We start from the raw sequence: 12,236 nt of genomic DNA on the forward strand, positions 1-12,236 counted from the left end.
AGTTTCATGAGGTCCCTTTATCAATCCTTGATCTTAGAGCATGAGCCATTTGAGTTCTGTTTGAGGAAAATTTCCCTGGGCAAATGGGAGTTCAAGGCTCTTCACTTTCTCTCTATTAGATTCAGTGTCTGGTTTTTATCTTAGAAGTCCTTGATCCAGCTGGGATTCTGAGTTTCGGTGGCATGGTGACAAAGCAATTTTTTCTCTGTACAGCTGTAGCCAGTTAGACCAGTACCATTTTATTGAAGATGTTTCTATTTTTTCCATTGTATTTTTGACTTCTTTGTCAAAGATCAAGTATGTATAAGTGTGTGTTTTATTTCTTTGGGTCTCCAATTTATTCCATTGATCAAATTTGTTCTGTCTCTGTACCAATACTATGCAGTTTTCATGGATTGCTTTGTAGTAGAGCTTGGAGGTCAGGGACGTGATTCTGCATTTTTATTGTTGAGAACAGTTTTTTGCTATTCTGGTTTTTGTTTTGTTTTGCTTGCTTTTGTTTTTGATTTTTGTTTTTTGTTTTTGTATTTTTGCCTTCAGAAGAATTTTGCAAATGTTTTTTCTAAATCTATGAAGAATTGAGTTGGGATTTTGATGGGGATTGCATTGAATGTGTAGATTGCCTTTGGTAGAATGGACATTTTTACTATGTTAGTTCTGCCAATCCATGAGCATGGTAGATCTCTCCATTTTCTGAGACCTTTGATTTCTTTCTTGAGAGACTTGAAGTTCTTATCAGAAAGATCTTTCATTTGTTTGGTTAGAGTTACCCCAAGATATTTTATATTTTCTGTGGCTATTGTAAAGCGAGTTCTTTCCCTGTTTTTTCCATTATTCCAAGTGTAACATATATGCTGAATGAAAATGAAGGTTTAGTGATCACTTATCTACATTTGTTACTACATTATCTAGTCTTCTTCTTTTGTAATGATGGGGCTGTTCATGTTTAATCTTCATAGAACTTTCCTTAAAGCCCTAAGTAGTGATTAGCATTCTTCTGAGGAAAATTTGTGTAACACGTTCAGTTATGACCTTGTAAAACCTCTAGACATGGCAGAGTGAGAAAGGTTGTTGAACACTCCCTTAGCCTATTTATGTCACGTTTGATGTACAGTGCAGTGTTATGACTTATGAATGTATGACAGAAAGCTGAGTAAGAATCAGATATAACTATTTTATTTAAAGATACATGCATTTTGGAAATAAAACGATATACTCATTTTCTTCATGAGCCAACAATTTTTTCATGCCTGTGTTTGATATAGCTATCTATTATCCAGGAATTTTCTAGAATTTCTAAAGTATAGGAGACAGGTTTGGCATAACTTGGATAAGATACCAGTAAAGACAGTACCTTATTATTTTCCATTGTTTTGTGTCCAGAAAATTTTCTAAGCTCCATTTCCATATGTAGCACAGAGATATCTCCCATAATTGTAGAGATTTTAGTATGCCAAAAGCCAGTAGTTGGAAAAAGATTTCAAGAAGCACAGATATGTTATTGTAATGTGCAATTCATTATGTTTCTTGTTCTAGAAGAGAGGAGCTATCCTTTTTACAAATAAAGTTTTATTGGAACACAGCCAATGCACATTTACTTTTGTATTGTCTGTAACTATTTCTGTTATTAATGACAAAGTTCAGCTTTTGTAAAAGGGAGTGTATGGCTCACAACCATAGACAGCATCTGTTTGTTTAAGAGTTTATTTCTTTTAGACAAAAGACAAAGAAAGATAAGAACAAATTTATACATAGCCACAGGCTATTTTGTGACTCATTAAGTTTCCACAGCAAAGTTGTTGCTATGTGAAAACTGTTTATTTATACTTAAATTCTTCAGAAGGTCCCAAGTGTCTGTGAAAAGCTTATAGGGAATTTGAACACCCTCTTTAGACTGTTTTGGAAAATCTCCTCAATTCTCTTTTCTGCTTTCATCCCTCATTACTTTCGGGATTAAAAACAGGCTAAATAGAGAGAAAGAGAATTAAAGTGTTTCCCTCTGCATGAGATTAAGAAGGAAAAGGGGAGCACTATGTAGTTCAACCATAATTACATTTATTTGGGGGCCTCATTGTTACAAATGTTGCCAATGATTTAGGTGAGAATTAATTTTATTTTTAAATTAGAAATGTTGAAAAGAACATTATGCTTCTTCTTTTTAAAAATATAATTATAGAATTTTGGAAATACAAATATGAAATGATTTTTTTTCTTTTTTAGAGAGAGACAGAAAGACAGACAGACAGAGAGAGAGAGAGAGAGAGAGAGAGAGAGAGAGAGAGAGAGAGGAGAGTGAGAGAGAAGAGAGAGAAGGTATTATTAATTGAATTTGAGACAGAGTCCATGTGATCATTGTCTGGGCTTTTCTGGAAGAAGCTGTCAATGCACAAGCTCTGTAGGAAAGAGTTAAGTTTTAGAAACAGGCTGAATTTTCTATATCACTTGGAATATATATATATATATATATAACAAAAAGATTTATGAGGGCTCAAATTCATGGCATGAAATTAAATAAAAACATTTGGTTGGTGATTTGCACTGGTGTATCAGAGGCAGATGCCTTGTAAACATTTTCTGTTGCTTACAATGTTTTGATTCAGCATCTCATATAAATATGATAAATACTAGAAATGCAAAATCCACACTTGCTAAATTTCCCAAAGGCAGAAAGTGTCCTCAGTCACTCCTTGATCATATGTCTCCAAGGTGATTGACAAACAGTTTAGCTCAGGTTCTTCACAGAGAGTATGGAACATGCATGGGAACAATAGTTTATTTTGTAAAATAACTTTTTTTTTTGAGATTAGGTAAGCTAGAAAGGGAAAAAGCCAATGAATGCCTCATACCTCTGTTGGTCAATGCTATCACTAAGTGAATCTTGTTCACATGGGTGCTTGTGTGACAAAATATGGAGGATGCTCCTAGTTCCTATCCCAGGAAGAAATACCCCAGATGCAAGGGACTCTCCTGTATGGCCTAGTTTAGCCAAACTAGCTAAAAGGCACAGTGACTCTATCCAAATCAACAAAATCAGAAACAAAAAGATGATATAACTAGAGAAACTAGCGACATTTTCTTAAAAATCATCAGTTCTTACTTCAAAAGATAAAAAATCTAAAAGAAGACAAATAACACTTACTAAAGTTAAAAGAAGATCAGAAAAACCATATAAACAATCCATTAACACATAAGGAAATATAAGCATTACCAACTGGAAAAAGCCCAGGGCCAAATGATTTTAGTGCAGAATTCTACCTGATTTTCAAAGAAGAGCTAATATCAATTCTCATTAAACTATTCCATAAAATAGAAACAGAAGAAACACTACTTAATTCATTCTATGAAGCTACCATTAGTCTGATACCTAAACCACACAAACACCCAACAAAAAAGAGAACTTCAGACCAATGTCACTTATGAATATTGATGCAAAGAAAATAAAATTCTCACAAACTAAATCTAAACATCCAAATCATTATTCACCCCGGTCAAGTAGGCTTTACTCCAGGAATGTAGGGATGGTTCAATATATATATAAAAAAAAAACTACCAATGTAATCTACTGTATAAACAAACCCAAAGGAAAATATCACATGGTCATCTCATTAGATGCTATAAAACCGTTTGACAAAATATGACACCCCTACATGTTAAAAGTCTTGGATAGAACAGGAATTCATGGCAGATACCTAAACATAATAAAATCAATATACAGAAAACCAACAGTCAACATTAAAATAAATGGAGAGAAACTTGAAACAATCCTACTAAAATCAGGAACAAGAAAAGGCTACCCACTCTCTCCTTATCTATTCAAAATGGTACTTGAAGTTCTAGCTAGAGCCATTAGACATCAAATAGAGATCAAGGGGATACAAAGTGGAAAGAAAGAAGTCAAGGTGTCACTATTTGTGGATGATATGGTAGTACACATAAGTGACCATAAAATAATCTACTAGAGAACTTCTATGGCTGATAAAAATTTCAGCAAAGTAGGTAGATATAAAGTTAACTCAGACAAATCAGTAGCCTTCCTTCATCCAAATGATAAATGGGCTGAGAAAGAAACTAGGAATATGGAACCCTTCACAATAGCTACAAACAATATAAAATATCTTGATATAACTCTAACCAAGTATGTAAAAGATCTGCATGAGAAGAACTTCAAGTCCATGAAGGAAGAAAAAGAACTCAGAAGATGGAAAGATCTCCCATGCTCATGGACCAGTAGAATTAATATAGTAAAAATGGCCATTTACCAATAGCAGTCTAGAGATTCAATGCAATCCCGATCAAAATTCCAACATAATTCTTCATGGATATGGAAAGAATATTTCTCAACTTCATATGGAAAAAGTAAAAGAAAAAACCAGGACAGCAAAACAATTCTCAACAATAAAAGAACTTCTTGGGGAATCAGTATCCCTGACCTCAAGCTGTACTATAGAGCACTAGGGATAAAAACTGCATAGTATTGGTACAGAAGTAGAGAGGTTGACCAATGAAATAAAATTCAAGACCCAGAAATAGACCCACACACCTATGATCACTTAATCTTTTACAAGGAAGCCAAAACCAGACAGTGGAAAACAGAAAGCACCTTCGACAAATGGTGCTGATCTAACTGGAGGTCTGCATGTAGAAGAATGCAAATTGATCCATATCTATAACCTTGTACAAAGCTCAGGTACAAGTGGATCAAGGACCTCAACATAAAACCAGATACACTGAATTGAATAGAAGGAAAATTAGGAAAGAGCATTGTATGCATTGGCACAGGAAAATTTTTCTGAACAGAACACCAATGGCTGAGGCTCTAAGATCAACAGTTGACTAATGAGAACCCATGAAACTGAAAATATTCTGTAAGGCAAAGGACACTGTCAAGAGGACAAATTTGCTGCCTACAGATTGGGAAAATGTCTTCACTAATCCTCATCTGATAGAAGGCTAATAGCCAAAGTAGACTCCAGAAAACCAAATAACCCAATTATAATATGGGGTACAGAGCTAAACAGAATTCTCAACAGAGAAATTTTGAATGTTCAAAAAACAAAGAAATGTTCAATATTCTTAGTCATCATGGAAATGCACATCAAAACAAACCCAAGATTCTGCCTCACACCAGTCAGAATGGCTAAGATCAATAACTCAAGTGATAATACATGCTGGTGAGTATGTGGAGAAAGAGAAACACTCCTCCATGGCTGGTGGGATTACAAGCTGATACAACCACTCTGTAGTTCTACCAGAAGTTCCAGGTAATACACTCCTGAGAATATTCCCCAAAGATACTCCTCCATACCACAAGGGCACGTGCTACATTATGCTCATAGCAGCCTTATTTGTAATAGCCAGAAACTGGAAACAACCCAGATGTCCTTATACTGAAGAATGGATACAGATAATATGGTTCATTTATACAATGAAATACTATTTAGGTATTAAAAAATGAGGATATCATGAATTTTACAGACAAATTGATGGAACAAAAAATATCATCCTGTGTGTAGAAACCCAGACCCAAAAGGACATGTATGGTATGTATTCACTGATAAGTGAATACTAACCAAAAATTTCAGAATACTCATGAAACAACTCACAGACTGTAGAAAGAAGCTTAACAAGAAGGACAGCCCAAGTGACCCATTTAGAAGGGGAAACAAGCTGATCATTGGAGGCAGAGGGATGAACCTAGGTGGGAGTGGGTAGGGGGCAGGGAGGAGGGAAAGGAGTGAGGCAGGAGCAGGTGTTGAGGGAGACAGGAGAGAAGCCCAAAGGACCTGGAGAATGAATCCAAATATGCAGCGGGGGGGGGTGGGGGCTGGGGGCTGCTTAGTGTGGAGGGGGAAAGGGAAGGTGTGTGGAACCTCTGGGAATTCCTGGAGACCTGAAATGTGAGAGGTTACTAGGGCTCAATGGGATGACATTAGCAGAAATGTTTAACAAGGGGGAGACGGAGTCTGAAGAGAACACCTCCAGTAGATAGACATGGCACCTAGTTGAGGCAGGTGTCACCCACCCACCTCAAAATATTTAACTGAAAATTGTTTCTGTCTAAAGGAAGAAGATATTGAGTTCAAAGAAAGTTGATTTTATCATAATGTTAAGTTTTAGTTCTCATAAATTTGTCGTTTGCTTGCTTTGTTCCTCTTTCAATAATCTTATGTAATTAAGGAAGACTTTAGAAGAAAATGTATTTTGAAAAGCTGTGTGATCAATGAATAAAATTTCTGAGGAAATTATTTTATATATAAATAGAGTCTGAAAGAGACAAAAGTTGTTAGAATAGGAGAAGCCACAGAGATTCTCTCTCTCTCTCTCTCTCTCTCTCTCTCTCTCTCTCTCTCATCTCTTAGGAAATGGAAAAAAAATGTGTGCCTTGTTGGAAGAGGTGTGTGTGTCACTGGGGGTGGGCCTTGAGGTTTCCAAAATCCAGTGTCAGGCCCATTGTTACTTTCTCTGCTTACTACCTGTGGATCAGGATGTAGATCTTAGCTACTTCTTCAATCCTCTTCCTGCCCACATGCCAACATGCTCCCTGCAATAATAGTCTAACCCTCTGAAGCTAAGCAAACTTTCAATTAAATTCTTTGTTTTATTAAAGTTGCTCATCATGGTATCTTTTCAAAGCAATAGCTATGGAATTATATATTTGGATTGCTCTCCAGATATAATAATTGTTATGAGGAACAAGGAACATGAAGAGATGTAAAATCCATCTATAAACCCAAATGTCTGAATGCTCTGCATTCAGAAGTTGGCTTCTATATTGTGAAGGCACTCATTCACTTTTCCAAAACTCAAGGCTAGAATTTTAGTAGTTGTTTTGGAATGGAAACTATTAAGCAATCAAGCTGAATATATTAGACTTACATGTAGTAACACAGAAGGATCTCTATAATATGAAGAAAGAGCATATTAGAAAACAACTGGGTGGGAGAAAGAGCTGAACACCCAGAAGTGTGGGCAATTCTGAGACTGCAGGGCAGGACAGACTGCCACTTCTGCCAACATTTGCTCACACCCCTGGCCAAAGAGGAAACTGCATAATGCCTCTGGACACAGGAATGTAGGAACAGTCAAGCTGCAGGAGCCCTGCGATCCAGATCTGCTCCCAGATCTGAATTGAACCTGTCAAACAGCTCCCTGAACCCAAATCCTGTGGTGGGGAGAGCTAGACCATCAGAGGGGCAGATACTCCTGTGAAACCAGAGGAGACTACTCTCTGCCCAAATTCACGACTCAAGAGGAAAACACCCTGTGCCATCTGTGCCCCCTGAGCACAGGGACCTAGGAGAAGTAGGGGCAGGACACTTCTGGTTCCTGCCCACAAGGAGCGCTGAAAGCCAGCTGACAGGACTGACTACACGCCTGAGAGGAACACTCTGTTCCTATAACTGGCTAAAAGAAAACAGGAAAACAGGTGTATAGCAGTGCTGGCACACAGTCCTATAGGAGGGTCAAGCCACCATCAGAAACAGCAAGACAAGCTAACACCAGAGACAACCTGATGGTGAGAGGCAAGAGCAGGAACCCAAGCAACAGAAACCAAGACTATTTGGTATCATCAGAGCCCAATTCTCCCACCAAAGCAAACAGTGGATATCCAAACACAGCAGAAAAGCAAGATTTAGATTTAAAATCACATTTTATCATGATGATGGAGAACTTTAAGAAGGGCATAAATAACTCCTTAAGGAAATACAGGACAAAACAAGTAAACAACTAGAAGACCTTAAAGAGGAAACACAAAAATCCCTTAATGAACTACTGGAAAAAACAACCAAACATGAGAAGGAAATGAACAAAACCATCCAGAACTTAAAAATGGAAATAGAAACAATAAAGAAAACACAAAGGAACAACTTGGAGATAGAAAACCTAGGGAAGAGATCAGGAGTCATAGATGCGAGCATCACCAACATAATACAAGAGATAGAAGAGAGAATCTCAGGAGTAGAAGATACCATAGAAAACATCAAATCAAACTGTCAAATATAATGTAAAACAGAAAAAGCTCCTAGCCCAAAACATACAGGAAATCCAGGACACAATGAGAAGATCAAACCTAAGGATAATAGGTATAGAAGAGAGTGAAGAGTCCCAGCTCAAAGGACCAGTAAATATCTTCAACAAAATCATAGAAGAAAACTTCCCTAACCTAAAGAAAGAGATGCAAACAGAACTCCAAATAGATTGGACCAGAAAAGAAACTCTTCCCGTCACACAATAGTCAAAACACCAAATGCACAAAACAAAGAAAGAATATTAAAAGCAGTAAGGGAAAAGGGTCAAGTAACATATTGAAACAGACCTATCAGAATTATACCAGACTTCTCAACAGAGACTATGAAAGCCAGAAGATCCTGGGCAGATGTCATACAGACCCTAAGACAACGCAAATGCCAGCCAAGGTTACTGTATCCAGCAAAACTATCAATTAACATTGAGGGAGAAACCAAGATATTCCATGACAAAAACAAATTTACACAATATCTTTCTACAAATCCAGCCCTACAAAGGATAATAAATGGCAAAGTACAACACAAGGAGGCGAGCTACACCCTAGAAAAAGCAAGAAACAAATCTTTTTAGAACAAAACAAAGATAAGACAAGTACACAAACATAATCACACCTCCAAATATGAACATAACAGGAAGCAACAATCACATTTCTTAATATCTCTAAACATCAATGTACTCAATTCCCCAATAAAAAGAAACAGATTAACAGGCTGGATACATAAAGAGGACCCAGCATGTTCTGCCTAAAGGAAACACACCTCAGAGACAAAGACAGACACTATCTCAGAGTCAAAGACTGGAAAACCACTATCCAATCAAATGGTCTGAAGAAGCAAGCTGGAGTAGCCATTCTAATATCAAATAAAATCGACTTTCAACCAAAAGTCATCAAAATAGTTAAGGAAGGACACTTCATATTCATCAAAGGAAAAATCCACCAAGATGAACTCTCAATCCTAAATATCTATGCTCCAAATACAAGGGCACCTACATACATAAAAGAAACCTTACTAAAGCTCAAAGCACACATTGCAACTCACACAATAATAGTAGGAGATTTCAACACCCCACTCTCATCAATGGACAGGTCATGGAAACAGAAATTAAAACAGACGGGGCTGGGGGGCTCAGTGGTAGAGCGACCTTTAAGGCCCTGGGTTCGGTCCCCAGCTCGAAAAAAAGAACCAAAAAAAAAAAAAAAAAGAAGAAGAAATTAAACAGACACATAGATATACTAACAGAAGTTATGTACCAAATGGACTTAACAGATATTTATAGAACATTCCATCCTAAAACAAAGGATATACCTTCTTCTCAACACCTCATGGTACCTTCTCCAAAATTGACCATATAATCAGTCACAAAACAGGCCTCAACAGATACATAAAGATAGAAATAATCCCATGCATCCTATCAGATCATCATGGACTAAGGTTTGTCTTCAATAACAACAGTGAGGAAAGAATGCTCACATAAACATGAAAGTTGAACAATGCTCTACTCACTGACAACTTGGTCAAGGAAGAAATAGAGAAATTAGACTTGTTAGAATTTAATGAAAATGAAGGTACAACATACCCAAAGGTATGGAACACAATGAAAGATGTGCTAAGCGAAAAACTCATAGCTCTGAGTGCCTGAAGAAAGAAACAGGAAAAAGCATATATCAGCAGCTTGACAACACACCTAAAAGTTCTAGAACAAAAAGAAGCAAATATACCCAGGAGGAGTAGGAGGCAGGAAATAATCCAACTCAGGGTTGAAATCATCCAAGTAGAAACAAAAAGGACTATACAAAAAAATCAACAGAACCAAAAGCTGGTTCTTTGCAAAAATCAACAAGATAGATAAACCCTTAGCCAGACTAACCAGAGGGCACAGAGAATGTGTCCAAATTAACTAAGTCAGAAATGAAAAGGAAGACATAACAACAGAATCAGAGGAAATTCAAGAAATCATCAGATCCTAACACAAAAGTCAACAAAACTGGAAAATCTGGAGGAAATGGACAATTTTCTAGACAAATCCAGGAAACAAAGTTAAATCAGGAACAGATAAACCATCTAAACAACCCCATAACTTCTAAAGAAATAGAAGCAGTCATTAAAAGTCTCCCAACCAAAAAGAACCCAGGACCAGATGGGTTTACTGCAAAATTCTGTCAGACCTTCATAGAAGACCTCATACCAATACTGTCAAAATTATTTCACAAAATTGAAACAGAGGACTACCAAATTCCTTCTATGAAGCCACAATTACTCTTATACCTAAATCACACAAAGACTCAAAAAAGAAAGAGAATTTCAGACCAATTTTCCTTAATATTCATTTTGCGTTGATATTCACAATGCAAAAATGCTCAATAAAATTCGTGCAAACTGAATCCAAGAACACATCAAAATGATCATCCATCATGATCAAGTAGACTTCATCCCAGGTATGTAGGGATGGAAAACCATAAACATAACCCACTATATAAACAAACTCAAAGATAAAACCCACATGATCATTTCATTAGATGCTGAGAAAGCATTTGACAGAAGTCAACACCCCTCCATGATAAAAGTTCTGGAAAGAACAGGAATTCAAGGCCCATACCTAAACATAGTAAAACCCACATACAGAAATCCAGTAGCTAACGTTAAACTAAATGGAGAGAAACTTGAAGCAATCCCAATAAAATCAGAGACTAGACAAGGCTGTCCACTCTCTCCCTACTTATCCAGTACTTCTCGAAGTCTTAGCCAGAGCAATCAAACAACAAACGGAGGTCAAAGGGATATAAATTTGAAAGGAAGAAGTCAAAATATCACTATTTGTAGATGATATGATAGTATACTTAAGTGACCCCCAAAAGTTCCACCAGAGAATTACTAAGCCTAATAAACAACTTCAGCAAAATGGCTGGGTATAAAATTACCTCAAAATAATCAGTAGCCTTCCTCTACACAAAAGAGAAACAAGCTGAGAAAGAAATTAGGGAAATGACACCCTTCATAATAGTCCCAAATAATATAAAATACATCAGTGTGACCTTAACGAAGCAAGTGAAAGATCTGTATGATAAGAACTTCAAGTCTCTGAAGAAAGAAATTGAAGAAAAAGATGGAAAGATCTCCCATACTCATGGATTGGCAGGATTAATATAGTAAAAATGGCCATTTTACCAAAAGCAATCTGCAGATTTGATGCAATCCCCATCAAAATTCCAATCCAATTCTTCATAGAGTTAGACAGAACAATTTGCAAATTCATCTAGAATAACACAAAACCCAGGATAGCTAAAACTATCCTCAACAATAAAAGGACTTCTGGGGGTATCACTATTTCTAAACTCAAGCAGTACTACAGAGCAGTAGTGATAAAAACTGTATGGTATTGGTACAGACACAGGCAGATATACCAGTGGAATAGAATTGAGGACCCATAGATGAACCCACACACCTATGGTGACTTGATTTTTTGACAAAGGAGCCAAAACCATCCAATGGAAAAAAGATAGCATTTTCAGCAAATGGTGCTGGTTCAACTGAGGTCAGCATAGAAGAATGCAGATTGATCCATGCTTATCACCCTGTACAAAGCTTAAGTCCAAGTGGATCAAGGACCTCCACATCAAACCAGATACCTCAAACTAATAGAAGAAAGGTGGGAAGAATCTTGAACACATGGGCACTGGAGAAAATTTCAATGAACAAAACATCAATGGCTTATGCTCTAAGATCAAGAATCGACAAATGGGATCTCATAAAGCTATAAAACTTCTGTAAGGCAAAGGACGCTGTCATTAGGGCAAAACGGTAGCCAGCAGATTGGGAAATGATCTTTACCAATCCTACAACTGATGGAGGGCTAATATCCAAAGTATACAAAGAACTCACGAAGTTAGACTGCAGATTTGATCTTTTTCTGTTGTGTAATTGCTCTGGTTAGAACTATTGAATAGGTAGGGAGAGAGTGGGCAGACTTACCTTGTCTCTGATTTTATTTTTTCCATATCTGTTCTCTTCCTTCCTTCCTTCCTTCCTTCCTTCCTTCCTTCCTTCCTTCCTTCCTTCCATTCTTTGTTTCTTTCTCTTTCTTTCTTTTATACATTCCCCTTATTTACGTTTCAAATATTATTCCCCTTCCCAGTCTCTCCTCCAGCAACTTTCTATCCTAAACTGCTCCCCTTGCTTCTATGATGGTGCTCCCATGTACTCCCTCCT

Source organism: Rattus rattus, chromosome 3, assembly GCF_011064425.1.
Source record: "Rattus rattus isolate New Zealand chromosome 3, Rrattus_CSIRO_v1, whole genome shotgun sequence".
NCBI lineage: Eukaryota > Metazoa > Chordata > Mammalia > Rodentia > Muridae > Rattus > Rattus rattus.